The following is a 26,658-nucleotide window of genomic DNA, read 5'->3' on the forward strand; positions in this document are numbered from 1 at the left end:
CTTATATTTATTCTGAGAAAATCAATTTCATTGGTGAAAGGCTAATGGCAATTAGGCAGGCCTGATTTCTCCATTATATTTTAGGAATTCAAATGGGGGAAATTCAGTAAGTTATAACATTGGAATGGAATTTAATCTCGTTGCTTTGGGATAGTTAACTAGCATTGGGTGCTAACAAAGTTTTTGATATCTGACAGTATATTTATAACACCAAGAAAAAATATACACGAGTTTTGTATTAATGGAATAATACCAGTAGGATGGGTAGGTATATAGGAAGATATTTATTATAAGGAATTGGGTTATATGACCCAAATTCAAAAGAAACAAAACCAGTAGGATGGGTAGGTATATAGGAAGATATTTATTATAAGGAATTAAGTTATATGACCCAAAATTTTCAAGGTGAGCTAGAGAGCTGAAGACCCAGGATATTCCAAGTCCAAAGACAATCTGCTATAGGACCAGGAAGAGCCAGTGTTGCAGATAAGCGTAAAGGTGATTTGCTGGAGAATTTTTCCTTGTTAGGGGAGGCTGTTTTGGGGGTTCTATTCAAGCCTTTAATTGATTGGAGGATTACCCACATTATGAACAGCAATCTGCTTTATATATTTATTTATTTTTGCTTTTTTAGGACTGCACCCATGGCACATGGAAGGTCCCAGTCTAGAGGTCGAATCAGAGCTGTAGCTGCTGGCCTAAGCCACAACCATAGCAACACGGGATCCAAGCTGCGTCTGTGACCTACACCACAGCTCACAGCAGCGCCGGATCCCTGACCCAGTGAGCAAGGCCAGGGATCAAACCCCTATCCTCATGGGTCCTAGTCGGATTCGTTTCCACTGGGCCACAAGGGGAACTCCCAGCAATCTGCTTTATTCATGGTCTAACAATTTAAATATTAATCTCATCCCAAAATACCCAGAATAATGTCTGAACAAATATCTAGACACCCCATGGCCCAGCCAATGTGACATTTAATTAGCCATCATTGGTATTTTATCTAAGTAAGTTTTATTTATTTAAACATATATTATTTATATACATAAAACATAAAAATCTATAAAAATCTATGTTCTACATATGTTAACCTAATATTCCACAAGACCTAAGATATGCAGCAGCCTATGCAACAGCCACAGCAATGCTGGATCAGAGTCGCGTATGTGACCTACACCACAGTTCATGGCAACACTGGATCCTTAACACACTGAGTGAGGTCAGGGTTCAAACCCACAACCTCATGGTTCCTAGTTGGATTCGTTTCCACTGAGCCACAACAGGAATTCCTAGAAGGGACTTTTTAAGTAGCCTTCAAATAAAAGCATAACATTAACTCATCATGGAATGGTGATCACATTTTAAATTAGCCTTTCTTAAAAATACTGTTCCACATATTAAAAATGAAAATACATTATATTGATTAATTTATACCTTCAAAAATGTAGGTATTAGCATAAATCTTTAGAACATTCTCTCTGATTAATTTTTTAATCATTAGTTTTATTCTTCATGGGAAGTCCCTTGATGATACTGTACTTTGCTTCAGCTTCTAAAACACTCATAATTCCACACTTTATCTACCTCCTGTGTTCATTATTTCCTGTAAAGATCACAGAAGTATTGAGAATATGAAATCTAATTCAACACTTCTAAAAATACATCTGTGATTGCAGAGTTGTCTTTAAGGCATTTATCTTCAATTACGGCTTGACATCACATTTAGTAAATGACAAACACTGATTCTAATCCACTTGGGCCTGATTCCACAGGGCTTTCCACATCAAAAAGGTAAAAGTTTAACCTGAATTAGGTCATCAAATAAAGACAGAGGGTCATGCAATACAGTTTGAAAGAACGCATTTAAATGACTTAACTTATGTAAAATGTTTTGTAGGTACAAAGCATAGAAGTTTGTCCTTGATACCTTGTGGATTAGACAATTTCTAAGACTGTCTTTCTTAACAATTTCTTTATCCTAGTTATTACCTGTTCTCTGTCCAATTACAGCAAGCTGGTAATGGGCTATTTCAGAGACGGAAAGCATAAGTCCTCTACACTAGGCTGAATGCTTATGGAGATGTTTCTATTCTGACCTTTAGGCCGAATGCTCAAAAGCCAGCACTTAGCAATATCACACCTGGAGAAAATATCCTGAAGCCTTAAGGAGAACTTGGTAGATCTGGGGAAAGATTATGTAAAGATCAAATGCCCAAAAGAGCAGGTCACCCAGCCCGAAACGTTTGGATTTGGAGGACTCTGGAGATTTTAGTTCTATTCTCGTATCAACTAACCCTTCAGGAAGATTTAGGAGATTTGGAAACATTTATATAAAGACCAAGTCCCTAGCAGAACAAGTTTTCTAGATCCAGGCTCTCAGATGTGGGTGAATCTGGAGCTTTCTATTTCTGGTGTCATCAAGCAAGTTACCCTTCAAAGAAACACACTGTAAGTACACTGGGGCTTTCATTTAACCACCAGCCTTGCCTGGAAATTGTATCACCATTTGAGGCTCCACAACTTTGTTTTGTCATTTGTTTGTTTTTCGCTCCAGAATATTTAGGTAACAAAAGTTTTATATAAAAAAACAGAAGAAAGGATGTGTCACACTGAATAATGCACTGAAAGCATATATATATATATGGTTGTGGTTTTTAATTTCTCTAAAAAGTTTACCAGCCATGATAGAGTTAAGAGAGTAAACAGATTTGGGGGGATACTTCAAAGTACAAACAGCAGTGCTAATTTTTAGGAAATACAAAGAAAGCTTATAATAAAATGGACTTTAAAAATTACAAGTAAAAATCCATACTTCAAGGATATTTTTCAGATTTCTGGTGGCTTTGCTCAAAAAAAATTTTTGGAGTTCCCGTCATGGCTCAGTGGTTAACGATCCCAATCAGCATCCATGAGGATGTGGGTTCAATCCCTGGCTCAGTGGGTTAAGGATTGTCGTGAGCTGTGGTGAGCCATGGTGTAGGTCGCAGATCCTGTGTTGCCGTGGCTCTGGCATAGGCCGGTGGCTATAGCTCCAATTCGACACCTAGCCTGGGAACCTCCCAATGCCACTGGTGCAGCCCTAAAACACAAAAAGACAAAAAAAAAAAATTGTCATTAATTAAAGAATCAAATAATGAAATATCTTACTTCTGATTTTGGAAATCAATAAACTTTTTTTCCCTGACATTTTCAAGCTTCCAAAAATATCACATTTAATCAGTCACCATTTAGGCATTCTCATTAATGTAAATTAGTAAAGAATTTCATGTTGTAGGAAATTAAGCAAGTATATTGAAAAATAAAACTTGTTTGGAGTTACCATTGTGGCTCAGCGGAAACGAATCTGACTAGGAACCATGAGGTTGCAGGTCTGATCCCTGGCCTTGCTCAGTGGGTTCAGGATCCGGCATTGCCATGAGCTGTGGTGTAGGCTGCAGACGAGGCTCGGTTCTGGCATTGTTGTGGCTCTGGTGTAGGCCAGAAGTAACAGCTCTGATTTGACCCCTAGCCTGGGAATCTCCACATGCCTTGGCGGCCCTAAAAGGGCAAAAGACAAAAAAAAAAAAAAAAAAAAAAATAGAAAAAGAAAAAGAAAAATTTTTTGAGAAAAAGCATTTAGTTATTCATAGATGAGGGATATGTATACATGTACTCAGAGTTGACATTATTTCCTGGTTTATCTTCAATATAGTGTAACTTTATAAAATAACATAGAATGCAGGGTTCATATGTCCTATGTATCTCACTTTTTAAGTGATTTTTAAGGTTATTGTTGTCTGATTTTTTTATAACGATTTTTATCTTTTCCCACTATAGCTGCTTTACACTGTTCTGTCGATTTTCTACTATACAGCATGGTGACCCAGTTACACATACACATTTTCTTTTTTCTCACATTATCATGCTCCATCATAAGTGACTAGACAGTTCCCTGTGCTACACATCAGGATCTCGTTGCTTATTCATTCCAAAGGCAATAGTTTCCATCTATTAATCCCAAATTCCCAATCCATCCCCCTCTGTCCCTGCCCCCTTGCCAACCACAATTCTGTTCTCCATGTCCATGATTTTCTTTTCTATGGAAAGGTTCATTTGTGCCCTATATTAGATACCAGATATGAGTGATATCATATGGTATTTGTCTTTCTGACTTGCTTCACTTAGTATGAATCTCTAGTTCCATCCATGTTGCTGCGAATGGCATTATGTCATTCTTTTTTATGGCTGAGTAGTATTCCATTGTGTATATATACTACATTTTCTTAATCCATTCATCTGTCAATGGACATTTAGGTTGTTTCCATGTCTTGGCTATTGTGAATAGTGCTGCAATGAACATGTAGGTACCTGTGTCTTTCTCAAGGAAAGTTTTGTTCAGATATATGCCCAAGAGTGGGATTGCTGGATCATACGGTAGTTCTATGTATAGTTTTCTAAGGTACCTCCATACTGTTCTCCATACTGGTTGCCCCAATTTACATTCCCACCAACAGTGCAGGAGGGTTCCCTTTTCTCCACAGCCTCTCCAGTATTTGTTATTTGTGGACTTATTAATGATGGCCATTTTGACTGGCATGAGGTGGTATCTCATGGTAGTTTTGTTTTGCATTTCTCCAATAATCAGTGATGTTGAGCATTTTTTCATGTGCTTGTTGGCCATCTGTATATCTTGTTTGGAGAAATGTCTATTCAGGTCTTTGCCCATTTGTCAATTGGGTGGTTGGCTCTTTTGCTGTTGAGTTGTATAAGTTGTTTGTATGTCTGATGTTTCTGATGATTAATTTTATACTTATTGGCGGTTTTTTAAATGAAAGTGTAAATAACAATGGACCATTTTTTCTACTATAAGAGTTTACAATAAATATTAAAAGCTATTAACATATGCATTTGTCTAACGATTTTATTGCTTTTATGCCCAGGAAAATTAACAAGCTGGATAGTTTCCTACACTATTATAAACTGACTTTTCTTTTCTTTCTTTCTTTCTTTATTTGCTTTTTAGGGCTGCACCTGTGGCATATGGAGGTTCCCAGGCTAGGGGTTGAATCAGAGCTACAGCTGCCAGCCTACACCACAGCCACAGGAACGCAGGATCTGAGACAGTCTGTGACCTACACCACAGCTCACAGCAAGGCTAGATCCTTAACCCACTGGGTGAAGCCAGGGATCAAACCTGCATCCTCACAGACACTAGTCAGATTCATTTCAGCTGAGCCATGATGGGAACTCCAGAAATATCCTTTACAAACAGAAGAAAGTTGCTTTCTGTATGCCCTTACATAGCCATTGTTTTCCACAAGTTTTTTTTTATTTTTTAATTTTTTTTTAAGTATGGTTGATTTACACACCAAGTTGCTTTTGTAGGCTCACTATATACAATGCCTGACTACTAAGGAAGATATACAGATGAATAAATTAAATAATGAAAAGACTTAACTTGCTATCTCAGACTGACAGGAGTCTTAGAAATCCCCAGACGGTAGTTAAGAGTTTTTAAACTCACAATTTTCATCAAATTTGGACATTTAAAAAAATTTTGTATCATTGATTTGCATGTTCTGTCAATTTCTGCTGTACATCAAAGGGACTCAGTCATACATATACACATTCTTTTTCTCATATTATCTTCCATTATGTTCCATCACAAGTGATGGATATAGTTCCCTGTGTTATATACAGTAAGACCTCATTGCTTATCCATCCTAAATGTGATAGTTTGCATCCACCAGCTCCAAACTCCCAGTCCATCCCACTCCCTCCCTTACTCCCTTGGGGACCACAAGTCTATTCTCCATGTCTGTGAGTCTGTTTGTGTACTGCAGATAGGTTCCATTTGTGCCACATATTAGATTCCACATATAATTGATATCATATGGTATTTGTCTTCTCTTTCTGATTTACCTCACTTAGTATGAGCATCTCTAGTTGCATCCACGTTGAGGCAAATGGCATTGTTTTTCTTATAGCCATTACTTCTTTAATATATAACATATTAAATATAGTTATGTTTCTTTAGATATTTTTTTTTCTGCTTTTCTACCCTTCCAGGACTCCAAGTCGCTCCACAGATCACTTATGGGCTGTTAATTTTTTTGTCTTATTTTTTTTTTTTGGTTCCTTTTTGCATTCCATTTTAAATGATTTCTGTTTTTGTCTTCAAGCTCACACATCTTTAACAATGTCTAAACTGACATTAATTGCACCTTACGTATTTTTTAATTTCAAGATATACAATTCAGATCTCTTTCAAATCTTCCACATCTCGAAGTACCATGTCCAATCCTTTTTCTAGCTCCCTGAACAAAGGGAAGTTACTATCTTAATGTCATGTCTACTAATTCTAATTATCCATGTTATTTCCTCATCCATGTTGACTGTTTTATTTGTCTACATTATGGGTTAAATTTTCCTGCTAATTTCCACATCTAGGAATACGCAAATATCCAAATGGAACTAGATAAACTTCACAATGCCTGCTGATATAAATATTCCAAGTTTTGTTTTATGATGTAGTTAAGTTTCTTGGAAATATTTTTCTCATTTGGGGTCTTGCTTTGAAGCTTGTTAGGTGGGATCAAAGCAGCATTTAGTCTAGGACTCAATTTGCTTCACCACTAAGGAAAACGTTTATGAGGGCTCTATCCCTATCCCATGAAACATGAGGTTTTCCTCTCTGGCTATGGAAATAGGCACCGTGTTTGGCATTGTGTGAGCTTCAGTATCATTCTCTTTTTTTTCTTCGACTGCTCCTAAGGCATGCAGAAGTTCCCGGGATAGCAATCAAACCTGCACCACAGTAGGACAACGCTAGATCCTTAACCCATCGCCATAAGAGAACTCCCAAGTATCATTCCTTTTATTCGCTTACAGGCAGTAGTTTTTCCTAGCTGAATTAGTCCCACACTGAAGGGTTCAGACGGATCCTTTCCAAACCTCCAGAGCTTCCTTTCTAGGCAACTCTCTCCTCTCTAACACTCTTTCCTGAGATCTCCAGCCACGTTGGCCTCTCAAGACTCTCAGCTCTGTCACCTCAAATCAGGGAGACAGCTAAGCTCCTCTCCTATAACCTGGTCTGGTTCTGGAAATGCTCTCAGACAAAAGCTGGGGCCAATGCAGGTCCCTCTTCATTTGTTTCTAATCTCTAAGGATCAGTGCACTTTCCTGACTCTTGCTCAATGTCTTGAAAAATTCATGATTTCATATGGTTTTTTTTTTTTTTTCTGGTTTTGTGGCTATTTTAGATGGGAGGGTAAATTTGGTCCCTGTGACTTTCTCTGTCTTGGCCACAAGTGGGAGCCTCTCCGTGAACTTAGAATCTAGTTGTGGGGGAGTTTGCAAAGATGAATTGAATGAAAGCATACAGACTAGCACATCAGAAAGTGTTAAGCTATGTGTATGACTCTTACTGTCTCGATAAAGTTAAGTTTAAAGGAAAAAATTAAGTTCAAGTAAGAACCGCATGAAGGTTACTGAATATCTGGTAACAGTATGTTTTATATTTCCAATAAGAAACAAATAGAAGGCTTGGGCAAAATCTCTGAGTGGTTCTGGTAGAGATAAGAGGAGAACAATGTTATCAGCAGACAAATTAACTTGGTATTGAAATCTATAATGTCTGCTCATAATATTTTAAAGACAAGGATACATAACCACATTGTATTCATCTATTCACTTGTTCTTTTATCAAGTATTTATTGGATATTTACCATACATGCTATAGACCACACACTGGGAATTTACCAAGTATGTGATAATGAATAAGGCATTTTTTAAGCCCAACTAATGGAGGAGAAAAAAGTACACACAAATATTAATAAAAAACTAATTACTATAATAGAGGTTTATGCCAAGTGGTATGTAACCAAGATATACATAGAAAAAAGCCACTGGTTCCCTCTGCAGGTAGACCTGGGGAATCAGAAAAATTTTCAGAGGCAAGGTAAGATTTAAGCTACATCTTAAAAAACATTTGAAAACTTGCCAGATAAATACTATGAGAAGTAGAAATTTCCTTCTAAAGATAAAAATAAGATTAGTTCACAATTTGTGGCAACTAGTACAAAATGAAAATACAGCGCCCTTGTTCCAAAATTGTGAAGAATCGCAAGATAGAGATGGCAGTGCATTAAACAAAGTATAGGTTCCTTTTGAGTGCAGGATTCTGCCTGGCTGCACAGGAAACTGGCCCTGTGGTTCAGCTCCACAGCATATGGTGGACAGTGGAGAGAGGGTCAAGAGCCTGGAAAATACATGTTACATAGGAAGGAGTGGAATTCTAACCATTCAACAGAAAAAAAGCAATTAAAACTCTTAAAATGTCTTTAAAAAAACTAAAAATAGAGCTACAATATGATCCTGCAATCCCACTCTTGGGTATATATCTGGAGAAAAACACAATTTGAAAAGATACTTGCACCATAACGTTCAGAGCAGCACTACTTAACAATACTCAAGATGTGGAAGCAACCCAGATGTCCATCGACAGAGGAATGGATTAAGAAAATGTGGTACATATATACAATGGAATATTACTCAGCTATAAAAAGAATGAAATAATGTCATTTGCAGCAAACTGGATGGACCTAAAGATTATCATATTAAGTGAAGAAAGTCAGACAGAGAAAGACAAATAACATATGGTATCACTTACATGTGGAATCGGAAAAAAAAGAAAATGATACAAATGAATTTGCGTACAAAATAGAAAGAGACCCACAGACATATAAAACAAACTTATGATTACCAAAAGGGAAAGGGGGGAGTGAGAAATTAGGAGTTTGGGGTTAAAGTACATATGTATAAAACAGACAACTAACAAGGACCTACTATATAGCACAGGGAACTATACTCAATATCTTATAATAACCTATAAAGGAAGAGAATGGGAAAAAAAGAAAAAATATATAAAACTGAATCACTTTGCTATACACCTGAAACTAGCACGACACTGTAAATCAACAGTGTAAATTTCAATAAAAATTTTAAAAATTAAATTAAAAATTAAAAATTCTTAAAACTTATTTCTAAAAAAGCTCTTACTTTCCTTCATCTTTTTCTATTGTTTTTCCAGCCTCTATTTCATTTCTTTCTGCACTAATTTATAATATTTCCTTCTTTCTGCTATATGTGGGCTTAGTTTGTTTTTCTAATTCCCTGAGGTGTAAAGTTAGGTTGTTTATTTCAGATTTGCCCTTTTTAATCATAATTATTTAGAAATAAACTATTTTACTACTATCATAACAACAACTCTAGCTGAAAATTATGAAATAAGAAATTTCACCCAGTAAGTCTACATGGCATATTATTTAAAGGGGGTCACAAAACAATATCTCTCGTTACCTAAATGCCTTTTGCAAAAAAAAAAAAAAAAAAAAAAAAAAAAATCTGATCTCTCCTCTCATCAAAAAGTGGAGTCTTTTCCCTCCTTTCGTGAACCTAGGCTGGCTCTGTGATTAGAACAGAAAAATCACCCACCTGATCCCTGGTAGGACTGCAGACCCAGAAACTTATAACAAATAAATTATTATTTTTTTAAGCCAGTTAGTTCTGAGGTGACTATTTTAAAGCAATAGAGAACTGAAACAGAAATTAAATCTACCCAGAGATAGAAGCAGATTAATTGAAAACCTCACATCATGTTCTCTTCAAAATGCAACACATTTGAAAACCTGTTATTAATTACTAAAAGAAATAACAACCATTGTCTATTTTTGCTGGTGTTATTTAATCAGTTTGGAAGGACTAACTTTTTAGAAAACACTCAAAACATAAATATTATTAAACCAAAAAACCCTCTTTAATTAATGTGAACATAAAATAAACTGATGATTAACAGGAACGCAATTGAAATCGAGCGCAATGTTAGGGTCTACTGACAGCTAACTATAACTAGGCAGACCATATGTCAGTGTTCCACAGAAGTCATGATGTGAACATCACCAACAAATAAAATCTTCCTTCACCTAAAGGCAGTTAATATGGATCAGAGCTGACAGAAGAGTGGATCTCTCAATAGCCACTGATTACAATCTGTAATCTGACAGATTTTACATCCCTGTCAACTAAAACATTATCACTTTAAAAGACATATCAACCACTTTCATATGGAACATTTGTGAAATAACACAAACATCTACAACACCACCTTAAACAGCTTCCAATGTCCATTTCCTTTCTTTAGTTGATAGCTTCTATCATACACATTTCCATAGTATCTCACACGACCTGGGTCCTCCAGCTCCAGACAAAGATGAAGTTTATTCACACACTATTAGGCCTTCTTGTGAAGTGCAATTAAACCCTTGGCATCCTAAATCAAACAAGTGTAAGAAGACTAACATTGGAGACAGGAGGCAGGCTGCCTAAGGACCCTGAGATCTAAGGAACAATAGGGCAGTGGTTTCCCTGTGTTTTCTTTTTTTGCCTCGCATATCCCAGAGTGGTTGCTGGAGAAACTAGTGACCCAGAAATATTAGTAGACACAGGCAAAGAAATGAATACCCACAAAAGCCAGCTTTCTCTTGCCAAAGGAGTAGGAAAGAGGAAGCCTACCAAGACAGAAAATGCTCTAGCAAAACATTATGGAAAAACCCACCTCCCTGCCCATCAGCAAAGGCCAAACCTATATTCCCACCCATGCCAGGCTCTGCTCAGGCATGCCTCCAGCCTCTCTGTACCCTCTACAAAGAGAAGCAGAAGAGTGAGGTTCTGGATTTCCACCCTAGCCAAATGAAGCCCTACTCTTCCTTCCCACTTGGGCAGTGTGAGCCGAGACTTAGCAGGGGGCTTAAAATCCCACCTCCACTAAGCAGTGATAAAATATCCCTCCCCACAGGAGGTGTTAAAAGAGGCTGAATGGAAACCTGGACTTTTCCCCCAACCTGGCAGTCACAAGGCAGTGCAGTGTCAGAAAAGAACTGCTAAAACAGAATATGTAATGAATGTTCTGAGTCTCATAACATAATACCCCCAAATATCCAGGATAATCTCAAAAGCACTCATTAAACCAAGACACAGGAAAATCTCAACCTAAACACAAAGCCAGCCCTTAGCTGACACAGAAGCTGGAGTTGTGGGTCAAAGATTTTAAAGCAGCTGTCATAAAAATAATTCAATAAGAAATTGTGAACAGTGATGAAACACAAAAGAATAGAAAGCCTCAGCAAAGAAACAGGGAATCTAAAGAGCCAAATGGATGTTTTAAAAATAAAAAATTCTATAAGCAAGTCTTAAAACTCTAAGGACGGACTCAACAGCAGAACACGAAGGGCAGAGGAAAGAACAAATAAATTAAAAGATGGAACAATATAAAGCACTGATAGGAAAAAAAAAAAAAAAAAGACTGGGGAAAAAAAAATGAATAGCATCTCAATGACCTGTGAGGCTAACAAAAAGATTCACTATTCCTGTCATCAGAATCCCAGAAAAAGAGATAAACGTTTGTAGATGTGAAAGATTATTCAAAGAATAATGGCTGAAAAGGACTTCAATGGATTTAAGAATCCTAATTCCAGCACAGGGCTCTAAGTCATCACAGGTAGGGCTGGTGGGTGCCAGCAGGTTTGGTTATAAAGGACAGGAGTAGCAGGAAGAGTATGTTTGTGGTGACAGAACAGTTCTCTATCTGGATTGCAGAGGTGGTTACATGAATCTATACATGCGATATATTATACACACATTGCACCAATATCAATGTATTGTTTTGTAGTTTTGAAAGATGCAACCAATGCAGGAAAGTAAAAGGGTACCATCTTGTTACTATCTTTGTGACTTTCTGTGGATCTATAATTATTTAAAAATAGACATCTACTCTAAGGATTCTATATCCCCTCTCCCCCTCCTGAGACTGTCGTCCAGTACAGGAAAAAGAATTCTGAGCAGAAGTCTGGAGTCCCAGCTGTAGTTGCCACTTTGTGGGATGTCATCTTGGGAAAATACATCATCTTGGAACAAGGTCATGACTTTTCTGTTTTGTTTCCTTAACTGTGAATAAATGGATAAGACTAGATTTCTTACCTGTGTAATTTATGATTTGATAATTTTGTCACAGTTAATAGCCATATTATATGATATGACTACAATCACTAAGTACATATAGGTAGCATTACAAATTTTTCTTTACTTAATGATTGCTATTTCAAAATATTTCACAGGAATCTTGTGGATTAAGGATATATAAAAGAGCTTCTTGTCCACAAAGTTATTTAGACTTTGACAGGCTTTCTAATTGTCATTCAATTTTGGAAGCCAATGCCATTTTAAAAAATGGTCAAAAATCTATTGCCCCATTTTCTCATATGTGTATATCACATGTAAATTCAAAGCTCTGAGAATTAAAGAAAGAAAGGAAAGAATGCATGTGGAACTTGAAAGACAGTATTGGTTCATTGATATGATTCAATTTGAATCCCCAGGATAACAAGCAAACTGCATTGTAATTCTTTTATCATAAAGAATTCATTTGAGGATGTTTAATAACTCTAACAGTCTTCTGCTTGGCATTTGAAACTATTAAAATAAACACTCTTGTGATTATTGCAATTTGAAATATTACTTTGTCAAACTGTTAAACCTGAATTTATAGCACAGGTGTTAATGAGGCATGAAAACTTTTCCAGCCTGATTTGCAGTTGCAAGATTCTCATACTTTATTGCAATGCAATTTTTTTAAGTTTAGACAGTGCCAAAAATGAACACTGTCTTTGCCAGTATATACTCTGTATTAGATCATCAAATTAATAACAATTCAGGGGACAATTTGAAAATAGTCAATCGGTTCTAAAACTAATGGAACACCACAGGGAAAACTTAAGTCCTGTGGTCTTTAGAGGGGCCATTCATCACTGGGCAAAAATGAATGCAGCTGCTGATTTTCAAAATCAGAAATGCACATTCCTTCCCCTAATATAAAGTAACAACAGAGTTTTAGCCCTTGAGACAGCAAAAGATCTTTTCTCCTTCACTGAAGCTGTGTTCTTGGCATAATTGTGCTGTGGCACATACTCTCAATTAAGCAATAAAAGTTAAGCCCACAGCAGCTTTTAAAATCATGTTAATACATCTGTCCTCAAATTTTAGATTTGACATAAATCTCACAGAAGTATATTATTTAAAATGTGACTTCAGTAACGTAGTAAGACCTATTTTCCTAGGCGTATTGATGAGTATTTTATGAAACATTTTTAAAAATGTATCTCTTGGAAATAAATGGCTTTTAAAGTTAAAATAAAAATTTGATCTATCTGTACATTGAAATTATGTACATGACTTGTTTGTAAATACTTCAAAAACTTAAGGAACTTAAAATTAATATGCTGTATACAGAGCTGGACTTGAGTAAAATTTTATAAGCAGTCTACTTCCCTAGTCAGTCTCTTGGGCTTTTTATAGGATAAAAAACAATAAAAGCAGTGAGAGGTTTTGTTGAACCAGGGCAAGATGCATAGGCAAGCATACTATATATTTTGACTAGATTTCTCTGCAGGCATCTAAACAAGAACCTTCAAAAGCTGCTCAAGTGCTCTGTGCAATATTAAATATTCAGAGTGGCAAGTAAATCTACATGCGATAAAACTCACCTAAGAGCTGCCTTTAAAAACTTCTCACTCACTGCTTCAATGTCTCACACGTTTTGCTTCATTTTCCCCCCTAAAACCAATTGACCTTTTTCTTAGCTCAGCGACCACCAAGGCAGAGAATAATAGGCATTTGTTTTTAAGAATAATGTTCACTGATGTGAATCTGACACTACAGTGCTCTCAAGAAAGTGCCAGTGTGCTTACAAATATAATTTCTTTTTTTTTTCTGCCACACCCTCGCCCTTGTGCACTAAAGAAAAGAGTTTCTGGATTGCTGTTTATGCAAGCGATTTCTCTAGATACTTTGCAACTGAGTGAAATATTAAAATATTCCCAACCACCATCCTCTGAATTAGTTTAGTCCTCAATAATAACAGCAACTGCTACCAGCATCACTTCCTGTTTCCAATGTGCTTACTTCAGGCTGTGTCATAATTACCACAATTATTATTAAACCGTAGCATTTTTATTTAAGCAGAAGAATGGTACATTTACATAAGCCCATGTTTTCCAGTTGAATTCTTTGGTGTAATTTTGCCTTGGGCAATCTTTCCCAATTCACATGCAAGATCAATACATTTCCTCAGAAAGGCCTATGATGCTTTAATGCTCTGGAGTTAAACTGATTCTTATTTTTCACAATGTACTAACGAGCAAGAAGCAACTTGGTAATTTCACCAAGATTAATCCCAATACATGAAGGAATTTTAAAGGTTATATTTTCTAATGGTTCCCTGCAATAAATTTCCTACACATACAAAAAAAAAAAAAATTACTACACAAAACATCAGAATTCTATTTAGAAAGAAAAGCAACAACTGATATTTGTTACACCTTCAAGTTAACAAAGCATTTATAAAAACTCCTACTATCTTCCTGCTATAAAGTGGGCTTTTAGTAAATGTTATGTCCACTACTAACCATTCTTCCTTTCTTCCCCTCTCCTCTGCTTTCCTCTAGTATATGCTATCTTAACATAGATTTCAGAAGTGTTGCTAAAATAAAAGTAGAATATTCAAAAATTGCCTAGATAATGTGGGCACAACAAACAAGAAAAGAAACTATAAAAAAGTAAACACATGCACTTAAAAGTACACAACAGCCCTTTTGGCAGTTATTTGATTCCCTAATAGAACAAAGATTTTTGGTCTTCAGCAATTAAAACATTATCTTTACCCTATACTTCAGCCTGCTGGTGATCTGGAAAACCAGTTTGGGGATCCTTTTTACCTCACATGGAATTGTTTAGTCTGGGTTTATATTATATAAGGCATCTTGTTCCAATAACTCAAATGCTATCATGTCCTAGCAATTTTATTCTTTTTGATGTGATGATGAACGAGGATAGTGTTTTCTACTGAGAAATGGGATATGGATTGATTTCCATCAAATTAAAAAAAATCTATTAAACACCAACCTAGGGGATGATAGTAGGCATATTCACATTTATTATTGGCCTAATTCATCTTATTGCTCAAAACTACAATGAAATGGCTTTTATACTCTCAATTAACAAATAAGAAAGTTGAGGCACAGAGAAGTAATATAGCTTATGGAGGGTCACAGCACTAGCAGAACTAGTAAGCCAACTACATCTTTGACCTCCAAGTCCAAATGTCTTCCTTTTGTTTTTGTTTTTTTGGCTGTGCCCACAGCATATGGAAGTTCCTGGGTCAGAGACAGAACTCACACCACAGCAGCAACCTGAGTCTCTTCAGTGACAATGCTGGATGCTGAACCTCTGATCCACAAGGGAACTCTCAAATGTCTTGGTTTTTTAAAAGGAATGGGCACAGACAAATCAGAATATACAGTATGGCTAAAAATTAATTAAATTTGAGGGTTTGGAAATTTCCAAACAGTACTACTTGTAAAATGGAGATACCTGCAAATTTCATAATAACATAACAAATACACACAATATTACTGAATGTATTCTATGATCAACTCTTTGATCTCTACAAAGTCTTCACTGTAGGAGTGTGTGGAATACACCTAAATTTCTGACTCTTATTTTAGAAGCCTAGGACAAGTTGTCAATGTAACCTTTTGATTTACATCCAGTGGGAACTAGAATAAATTTTGTGACATTCCAAGTGTGCAATGAACTGTCATCTTAGATATTTGATAATGAAGACGATGCCTCACTGAACTGGCATCTTCCTGTCTCATATTCCAATACTGAGTTTTTCAGTTAACGAGACAAGCAATTGATATGAAATAATAATGATAACACAATCAGATGGGAATTTACTTATATTGCTATAAATTAAACATGAGTTCTTCAGGATTGTTAATATTTTGAAAGGCAAAATAGCTAAAGATTACTAAATAGTTTTAACCCCAGCATCATATTTCCCTTTACTCCACTAAACTTCTTATTCCTATAGTGCAAGTTTTCAAAAATCAATCCAAATAATGATGCAACTGATCAGGCAAATTCTAATATACTTATGTGAAGAACAGGACAAACTAACATACACACATACACACTGAACAGAATAGGACAGAGTATTTAAATGGGAGTTTGTCCCATAAATCTAGAACAAAGGCTTAGCATGTCTGCAATACAAGGAAAAATGACGTGTTAAATGACCCTCTGAAGCAGGTAACCAAGCTGGAACCCATGCGACTTGGACTGGAGTCATACTGTCCCCAGACAAATGGAAGGAGGAGAAATCCAACATGGCGGCAAGTTGCAGGACGTGTACACCTTGAACATGAAGTGGTGGAGGCACTGGTGGATTATGGAACTGTGTTTGGGGACATTTGAAAATAGGAAATGAGTTAATGAAATGAGATCTGGACTGAACATGGGGTCTTTGAATAACCCACATGGAAGCAGTAGCTGAAGGTAAGGAAGCAGGTCTGACATTTGAGGGAAAGAAAACCCAATAAAATGTCAAATAAATTCCTAATGAATATCTGTATTGATGGGAAGGAATAAAGCCTGATAAGGGTTTTAAAACTTGTGACAGAACGAGAGAATAGCAACTCTTATTTTTATATCAAGAAAATCAGCAGCCTCTACACCAATCCACTAAACACTTTAGCAACCCATACTAGATAGGAGGTAACATCATTTTAGTGCATGGCCTCAAAATTGAAGAGAAAGTTTTAGAAAAATCAATTATCTTAGGTACAGGAAATAAATGGATAAATATTTCCTTCTCTGAGCAGAAATGGACTCCCTAAAAAAGAAGGTGTATCAATGGTGGACACTCCAGCCATCAGCTATTGGTCCTGCATTACTTTTAATAAGAGATGCAAAAAATGATACAATGAAATGCTAAATATTTCAGATAATCTTACCTTGCTTTTCAAAATGCAATGTCAAGCTAACACGAATAAAAGAACAACTTGTCAGCGTATGAAAATAGACTGAAGAATAGAAATGATTTTAGAGGAATACAAAAATTATGCTTCAGAGGAAAGGCTGTGGTCAACAAATTTCAAATTTCTAAAAGAACCAGGAAATAAAATGAACTGCTATTTTTTTCTCGTTACTCAGTCTCTATGTCCACTCTAAATTTTTAAATATTTCAGCAAAAGCTCACTAGAAAAACATTTTTCTTACGCTTTATAACCCACTGCAAAACAGTTTGTTTTTTTGGCCACACTTGCAGTATATGGCAGTTCCTGGGCCACAGATCGAATCCAAGTCACAGCTTCAACTTATGTCACAGCTGCAGCAACATTGGATCCTTAGCCCACTGTGCAGAACTCCTGCAACATATTTTTTAAGGACAGTTCCTGTACATTAATTATGAATAGAGAACTTAGGACAATCTAGAAAAGAACAACAAAGACTTGGGGGACAATACCTTACGAAAGGGACTACTGTATTATTACTGTTGTTATTGTCAATGTTATTTCAAGGAGAATAACCTAACCATCTGAAAAGGTAAAGGATGAGATAAGATATGATTAAAACTCATCGTCATAAAGGAAACATAAACATGACTGCAAATTTTCAGTTCATTATGAATCTATATTCCAAAACTCTGAGGGTAAAATTTGGACTAATAAAAAAGAAAAGCCTTCACACTTTTATCCAGTGGACAGTAAACCTTCATAGTCCTTGATCCCACACAGTTAAAGAGGATGATTAATATAAGTAAGGTGAAGAAACATTTAAAATCAGTGTTTTATAAACTGCGCCCCACAGAACACCAGATCAAAGGAATATGAATAGATTTGGGGGAAAAGGGGGTTTCTATAGTCAAATACATTTGGGATATAAGAGAGAAAAAATTTCAGAGCTTCCTTTACCACAGGGCTTCTAAAGCTTTTATTATGTAATGTATATTACACATAATTGTCTGGTCAACGTAGGCCAGATTATACCTTGGTAAAAAACCCTGAATTCCTAGTGGCTTAACAAAATAAATGTTTATTTATGATTCATACTGCATGCTCATCACAGGATAGCAGTGATGTTTTGTTCCACAAAAATTCCTGGCTGATGGTGGTACCATATATTGTAGCTACATCATATGTAACATGAGACTTCCTTCCTTACTATGGTAAGAAAAGGAAACAAACAAAGGAACAGCAACAAAACAAAAATTGAAGAGTTTTAAAGTCTTATTGCATTTTCCAGTGTCTTATTCCAAAATTTGCTTCACTTCGTTCACATTTTCATGGTCATGACTGGTCATATACCCAGTAGCCAATGGGGACTGAAAAATATAAAGAAGCAAAATTATGTTTGGTGAACATTAATATCTTTTCCCTAGTATTCAAGAGTGAATTTTAAGATGCAGCATTTCACAAGCTTATTTGAGGACAGAATTATTTTTTAGTGTGGTATTTCACAGAATTAAGTGTCAATGATACACAGTTTCAGAAATAACCAATTTAAATAAGCTTTTGTTTGATAAGAAGGAATTTAAGGAATAGGCTTATAAATTAAGCCATACTATTTTCATATAAATACACTAAAGAATGGTAAACAGATGCCAAAATAATTCCAGGGCACCTTAAGATGTAATGCCAATAGAATTTTTTCTTTTTTTGTAATTAAAATGTAATTGATTACAATGTCATGTTAATTTCTGCAATACAGCAAACTGACCCAGTCATACGTACATATATATACATTTCCTTTAGTTTTTCTTTTTTTTTTCTTATTTGAGAGTAACATCTAGGGGTCGAATTGGAGCTGCAGCTGCAGGCCTATGCCACAGCCACAGCAATGCAGGATCTGAGCCCCATCTCCGACCTATGCTGTAGCTTGTGGCAACACTGGATTCTTAACCCACTGAATGAGGCCAGCGCTTAAACCCACATCCTCAAGGATACAAGATCTAGTTCTCAACCCGCTGAGCCATCATTCTCTTTCTTATATTTATCTTCCATTATGGTCTATCCCAAGAGACTGGATATAGTTCCCTGTGCTGTATAGTAGGACTTCATTGCTTACCTATTCTAAATATAATAGTATATCTATTAACCCTAAACTCCTCATCCACCCCACTTCCTCCCCTCTCCCCCTTGGCAAACCACAAGACTGTTCTCTACATCTGCAATGAAATACATTTTTGATTTAACTTTATTCTGTGTTAGGTTATACCCACATAGACATATACACTTGAGCTGTTTCTATATATTTGTAGGAGCAGTTTCATTGTTTGGAACTGCTCTTTAAAGAGATACTTTTCCCTCCAGTATTTCTGCAGCATTAGTGTTAACAATACCAGCCTTTGGTATCACTTATTGACAGAGAAGTCAGCTTTAGCCCCTGGTCTGTAGTATACTATCCATTCCTTAATATCACTGAAAAACATGTATACGTTCAATGTTTCATGGAGCTCATGTGCCAAGCACTTTATATTGTACTTTTTAAGAAGTTCCATAAGCTATTTAACTATTTTAGAGTATATATTTCAAAGTTGGATTTTGAAAAAAAATATTAAATTTTAAAAGTTTCTATTTTCAGTAAACAAATAATCTCCTCTGCATTTTATGTTTCCTCCAAAATAGCTTTTTTTTTAAGTGTCCCTGTAAAAAAATGATCACATTGCTTTTAGTCACTAACTGGATTTTAATAAGTGTGCTTGGCTTTTTTTTTTTCTTTTTAGGGCCACACCCACATCATCTGTAGGTTCCCAGGCCAGGGGTTGAATTGCATGGCCGCTGGCCTATGCCACGGCCACAGCAACACAGGCTCCAAGCCGCATCTGCGACCTACACTGCAGCTTGCAGCAATGCCGGATCCCCCCATTGAGTGAGGCCAGCGATTGACCCCATGTCCTCATGGATACTAGTTGGGTTCTTTACTTCTGAGCCACAACAGCAACTCCAGCTATTTTAAACTGGAATAACTTTCTTTTATTCTCTTTTTTATGATAATTTAGATGCTTATTTCTTTTTAAAATTTAAATATTTTTATTGTTTTACATTAAATTTGGACTCTATATCAACACAAACTCTTCATAACATATTTATCATTTTCCAAGTATGCATTTGGAAAACTATGAATCCACACTTTTATTATCACCAGTGCAACATTTTCTCATGTTACCATGGTTAGTAACCAACTGTATTTATATTCTAATTCTCCGCATAGATATGCCTAATAATCTCCATAGCATAAGAGCGTATCTATCATGCAGCTCTCGTATAATCACTAAACTAGCCAAGAATTGTCAATTTGCAAAAAGGAATAAATAAGTTTTACTCACTTTCCCATCACAGATGTAAAACTTCTGAAGTATTGTTCTGATTTAGACTATAGTTCATTCTATCCAAGGATCTCTTTCTGAGAAATACTACAGCACACTAATTATAGGAGATTATCAGTCTCTTCCAGACTATAAATTCAGAATATTACACACATTCCCTAAGCCATCAGTTTCCCTGAATAACTCATGAATAGTACAGAGAAATGTGTTCAATAATTGGATTCTTTGCAAAGAGATGGTACACAATGGTTATTTCAACAAATTTGGGTTTTATTTCAATCAAATCTTGGTATATTACTTACCCAATATATTATTTACTAGCTATCTACCTTGGGTTTGACCAAATCCAACTTTTTGCAAATATGCTTCTATTGCTACTTGCTCTTATTTTCTAAATCAACTCTTATAAATCAAATGGAATCTTAAAGAGAAAAAAACAAAAGGTTACAAATGTACTTAAGTGCAAAACAGAAACAGACTCACAGACTTTGAAAAACTTATGGTTGCCAAAGGGGACAGGTGGCAGTGGGGGACTGGGTGTTTGGGGTTGGTATACTGGTATAGCACAGGGAACTCTACTCAATATTCTGTGAAAATTTATGTGGGAAAGAATCTGAAAGTGAATGGATGTGTGTACATGTATAACTGAAACACTTTGTTGTATAGCAGGAATTATCACAAACTTGTAAATCAACTATATTCAATAAAACATAATGAATAAATAAATAAATAATATAGGCTATTATGCCTATGTCATTTTGTGAGGAGAGAAAATATCTGTCTGAAACCCATCTCCAAACAAACACATTGAATGAAAAAGCCTGAAATACTTTTTTTTTTTGAAGGGTGCACCCATGGCATATGGAGGTTGTCAGGCTAGGGGTCAAACCGGAGCTGTAGCCCTAGCCTACACCACAGCCACAGCAATGCCGGATTTGAGCCATGTCTGCAACCTATACCACAGCTCATGGCAACACCGGATCCTTAACCCACTGAGCAAGGCCAGGGATCAAACCTGTGTCCTCATGGATACTAGTCAGACTTGTTTCTACTAAGCCATGATGGGAACTCCTGAAATATACATTTTAACATAAGTGATGAACACCTATGATATACACAGGTGTTTTCTGAATCTCTCAGAAGCACTAAGTGCTTAGTAATATATTAACTGAATTGCAGATATTACCAATCCTTCTTTATGTATAAGAGCATGGAGCTTATAAAGTTCAACTAGACATTTTCACAGCCAATGAATAACTGATGGAGGTGGGAGTGGATGTCAATTCTAACTGATACCACATCACATACTCTTAAAAACTCTGCTCTCACATTAACTAAAAGACAAGAAGCAGAACTAAAATGAAAACTAATCATATGTGGACCACACGTTTTTAGGAGGTGCTGGAAACAGCTAGAATTAGCACATAACATACTTTCTTGCAGTGGTGGAAGAGGGTGTTAAAATAATAATTTATAAAAATTATTACTGAAAAAGTATATCTTTTTGGTACAAAGTTTTGGATTAAAAGAAATCAGTGCAATCTGATGCTAATAACACTAAATTTTAAGTTAAAACATCTAAATTCCAGGTTTTATATTCTCTTCTCGCCACTTAATGTTAAAGCTTTTGTCACTTTAATAAATAAGAAAATGAGGAAGACTGCCTCTTAGAAATTCAGTAGAATACTTTGGCTCCTATTTTATGTCACTTTATTGAGTAGAACCAATCCAACTGTAACCTCACAGGGTAATTCTCTCGTGAACAGCTTCTGCAGATTTAGATTAAAATGGTATCTGGCCACATTAAAAAAAAAAGCAGTTTAATGCTACAGTGAACACCATTCACTAATCCTCATGTATCATTTGTGAAAGTCAGAATCTGTGTGGCAAAAATAAATGCCCTTTGCCCTTAAGTACTCTTTGAAAATGGGGTCTGAAACTGTACCCAGGAATTGGTTGCTTTGGGGAAAAAGTGAAAAACTGGGATGGTCAAGACCATTATTATTTTTTTTCCTCTCTCTTTTTACAGGCACACCTGCACCATATAGATCTTCCCAGGATAGGGGTTAAACTGGATCTGCAGCTCTGGCCTACACCACAGCCACGGCAGCAGTGGATCCCCAACCCACCGAGCTAGGGAAGGGATTGAACCCACATCCTTACAGAGACAATATTGGGTCCTTAACCTGCTGAGCCACAACGGAAATCCTGATACCATTATTTTTATTCTAGTAAACAAATACAAAAGCAGCTTCTTCAAAAACAAGAGGAGAATTTTTAAACCGTGGAAGCTGTGGTTTGCTGCTCCTAGCTGTAAGCCTGGCCTGCTTCTAAGATGATCTCATTTCTGTGCATACATTCAACGTATCTTGATGGAGTTCTCTCTTGCAGCCAGCTCTGCCCTGGAGGTTTTCACAGTTGTTGTATCATCCACCCCAGTACAGTGGGCAGATGGGCCATCTGCAGAGAGAGGCATTTCACAACCTCTTTTGGATTCACGCTTTTTACCTGCTTTTTTACTCCATCTTCTACATTCCTCCGACAGCCAAAAAATACCCACCTTGAAGTTTATATTTTGAAAGAAAGAAGTGTGGAGGATGCCTTTTTCAGACTGCATCCCCAACCCCACCCTACCCCACAATTTTCCCCCTGCAGGTTTTATCATGTTTAAAATCTGTCTTCTCACTCTTTCCTTCTTCCAGTTTCTGAGCATTATAGCCCCAAGAGTTGCTGAAGTGGAGTTCTGAATGAAAAGATGTGGGCTGACCCCAAAGAAATTAAGTGAAAAGTGACCCCCAGGTAGCTTTTCTGTTTTTAATTATTCATTTGCTTTCTTTCTGTGTATACAAAGGCCCCAGTGACCACCTGTAGTAAATATGCTAAATTCAATTTGACAGAGAACACATGGATATTGAGATCATTAATCACCCGATGTTCATGTTCGTGGTCAAAACAAGCAATTACAGACGAGGACTGACTTAGGCAATGCAAGACATCTCTTAATAGATGAGGAAGGAAAAGTCAGCCATTGCAAACATCACTGTTTGGGGCTTTAGTTTTCACTGGCTCTGGTACCCGTGGAGAGATGGCCAGGCTATGAAATGATACTGTTTTAATAAGTGCATGTATACTTTATTAGTGTTCCAAAGTCAAGTGGTGTGGTAACTATAATTTGAAAAGACAAATGCACCCCTATGTTCACAGTAACAGTATTCACAACAGCTAAGACATGGGAACAACTAAATGCCCTGTGACAGGTAAGTGGATTAAGAAGATATGGTGTATATATATGTATAACAGAGGATTACTCATCCATAAAAGACTGAAATAATGTCCTTTGCAGCAACATGGATGAACCTAGAGACTCCCATATAAGTGAAGTAAGTCAGAAAAAGACAAATACCATCATATTATCACTTATATGTGAATCTAAACTATGACACAAATGAACATATCTTTGAAACATAAAGAGACTCACAGACATAGAGAACAGAATTGTGGTTGCCAAAGGGGAGGGGTAGAGCCGGGAGGGATTGAGAATTTGGAATTTAGCAGATGCAAACTAGTATACACAGGATGGATAGCAACAAGGTCTTACTGTATAGCACAGAGAACTATATTCAATATCCCATGATTAACCAATGGAAAAGAATATGAAAAATAATATATACATATATATATAAATGAGTCACTTTTGTACAGAAGAAATTAACACATCGTAAATCAACTGTACTTCAATAAAATTAAAAAATAAGTCCATAATTGCTTTTATTTAAAAAAGCAAAGTCAACTGGGTATGGCCCAGCTTAGATTCTTATGAACCCAACACCAACACTCTAAACTGTATAAAGAGACTATAACTAATTAAATGTTTTCACTAACTATTATTACAGTTTTGCTCTTCATACTTTGAACATAAAGAGTAATGTATCTAAATGTATCTAACAAAATACAAACCTCAGGAAATAAACAGAACTTTTGTAGCTATGAAACCCCACCACTTCCATTTGACCAAATGAGGAAAGAGGGTAAATTAGTCAGAATTTGTGTGGAATTCTTATTCTAATTATCAGAAACAACATTTCTTCCACTGTGACCACATGTTCTCAAAATACTTGAAAGAGATTTTTAATTTTTTTTTGCATCACCCAGGAAGCATCCTATATAATTTTTGGTTCCACAGCTTCCACATTTACAGTATTCTATCATGAGAATTATATTAGAAGACCATAAAGAACAGCAGAAATCTGAATGAGAAGTACATTACAGAATAAATGTATTATTCCACTGAACTTAGTGAGGCAAGACAGAAAAATAATGCCTTCAGCTTTTCAGTATGTAAAAATAGTGAACATGAGTCAAGATGATAATTCATAGCAAGATGTTCTCTGAAAAACTATAAAAACAACTCTCTGTTCATATCATTATTTAACAGAAAACACCTTCCATCTCTTGATCTTCTGATTTAAGTGTTTTTTATTGAATATGTACTTTTTCTAGTATCAATGAGTAGGTGGAATCATGTGAGTTTGACTTTTTCATGGTACTGTTGAAAATTAGGTTGTCCTGTTGAATAATTTCTATAACTTGAACACTTTTTAGTAAGGCCATTGAACAAAATTTCCTGTTCATAATGATTCTTCAATGTGACCATAAGGTTAAAAAAAAAAAAAGCTACTTTTAATGATTGGGTATTTATGTGTTCTTCTATGCATGAGAAACCAAAGAATGAGGAAGAGGAATGTTCTGCATAATATTTCTCAGATCCTGGGAAAGGTACTTTTAAAGAATTTAGAGTCATAGGGATAGGACCCAATGATGAGGGACAGATAAGCACAAAAGTAATTTATTAATTTAGGGGTTAGTTACTCAGGTCTTAGAGCTAGACTGTCTGGGTTTGAATCCTGGCTCCCTACTAACTAGCAATGTGACTTTGTTCCAGCTACTAAACCTTTCTGTAACTCACTTAGCAAGCTGTGGGGCACTGGTTAGAACTTATGATAACTTAGTTTCTTATGATAACTCAGTTTCCTCATGACAATGGAAACAGTACTAGAAGGCACTCCACAGACCTGTCATAAAAAATAAATTAACACACATAAAACATGTAGAATTGTGCGTGGCTAATGGTATGCACTCAATAAATGTAGCTACACACACTAGGGTAAGAAAACACGGAAGTCACATCTTTTGAAGAATAGTTTAAGCAACTTTCACCCACCAGAGAAGGTGAATTTTTGAAGGGTTATTCCAAAGAGTAGAGCTAGAATCAACAAAAGAAGTTTTAGGGCACAGACTTAAATGGACCCGAGGAAACACTCCTTAATAACTTCTAATGCTTATGAAAAGGATGGATGACTTCCAGAGATGCCCGAAGTGTTGTGATCCAAACTCCCACTTGAGGAGCATAACACGTGATGATAAGAGTCTATGAGGTTATGTGAGCAACACGCAGGAAAACTTACTAGAACATATGTGTTTGGCATCTCTCTGGCCACAGCCACTGGTTTCCTGAATTCTATCAAGCAAGCTTCCCTGACCTCCACTTCCTCCTCCCAGGAAGAAATGGTTTTCTTAAAGGGTTTCACCTAGAACCTGCGCATAAAACTATTGCTCTATTAATACAGAAAAGAGAGCTTTATTAGATCTGAAACTATAGTCTACAAAACTATGCACAGCAGCCTGTGATTTATTTTTACTATTTCAAAGAGCCTAAGAGAAATTTACTATTTCTCATAATGAGGATGAATGGAGTAAACTAACTGTTAAGTTTATTTTAAATAAGATTTTTTTTTTTTTTTTTTTTTTTTTTTTTTGTCTTTTTGTGCCTGCACCAGGGCACATGGAGGTTCCCAGGCTAGGGGATCGAATCGGAGCTGTACCACTGGCCTACGCCAGAGCCACAGCAACGCGGGATCTGAGCCTCATCTGAAACCTACACACAGTTTACGGCAACGCCGTTCCTTAAACTCACTGAACAGGGCCAGGGATCAAACCTGCATCCTCATGGATACTAGGCAGATTTCGTTTCTGCTGAGCCAAGACAGGAACTCCAGAAATCAAATTATCTTGATTGCATTATATTATCTCAGATTTTTGATCATATGAAGTTCTAAATATTTTCATTATTAAAAACCAGGAAAATTAACCATTGATTTATACAAGCATTTTAGTGTAAGAAGCTTTCAAAATATGTGATGCTTTGGGTTAAAAAACAACTAGAGTAGTACGAGATCAAAAGATTGGTAACTGTTCTCCATGTCTATTAAAATAGTCGATTAAATGTTAGTTCTTTTATAAGACAAGATTCTTGGAATCGGAAGAACTGGAGTGCATCCAGGCTATGCTGGTTGATTGTTTTGAGAGCTTGAATAAATTATATAACCTCACTGAAT

General features: G+C 36.2%; 1 protein-coding gene and 1 long non-coding RNA gene across 2 annotated transcripts in view; both read right to left on the bottom strand.

Moving 5' to 3' along the window:
- Positions 1-26,658, bottom strand: part of CNTNAP2 (contactin associated protein-like 2) — a 2,040,635-nt gene that overhangs the window by 1,709,523 nt on the left and 304,454 nt on the right.
- The window catches only part of LOC110262253, a 41,580-nt gene continuing 24,577 nt past the window's right edge, over positions 9,656-26,658 (bottom strand). Inside the window, exon 2 of the long non-coding RNA XR_002347085.1 lies at positions 9,656-18,259. This is a non-coding gene — a long non-coding RNA (uncharacterized LOC110262253). The remainder of the gene's footprint in view (positions 18,260-26,658) is intronic.

This window comes from Sus scrofa, chromosome 9 (assembly GCF_000003025.6).
Source record: "Sus scrofa isolate TJ Tabasco breed Duroc chromosome 9, Sscrofa11.1, whole genome shotgun sequence".
In the NCBI taxonomy this organism is placed as follows: Eukaryota; Metazoa; Chordata; class Mammalia; order Artiodactyla; family Suidae; genus Sus; species Sus scrofa.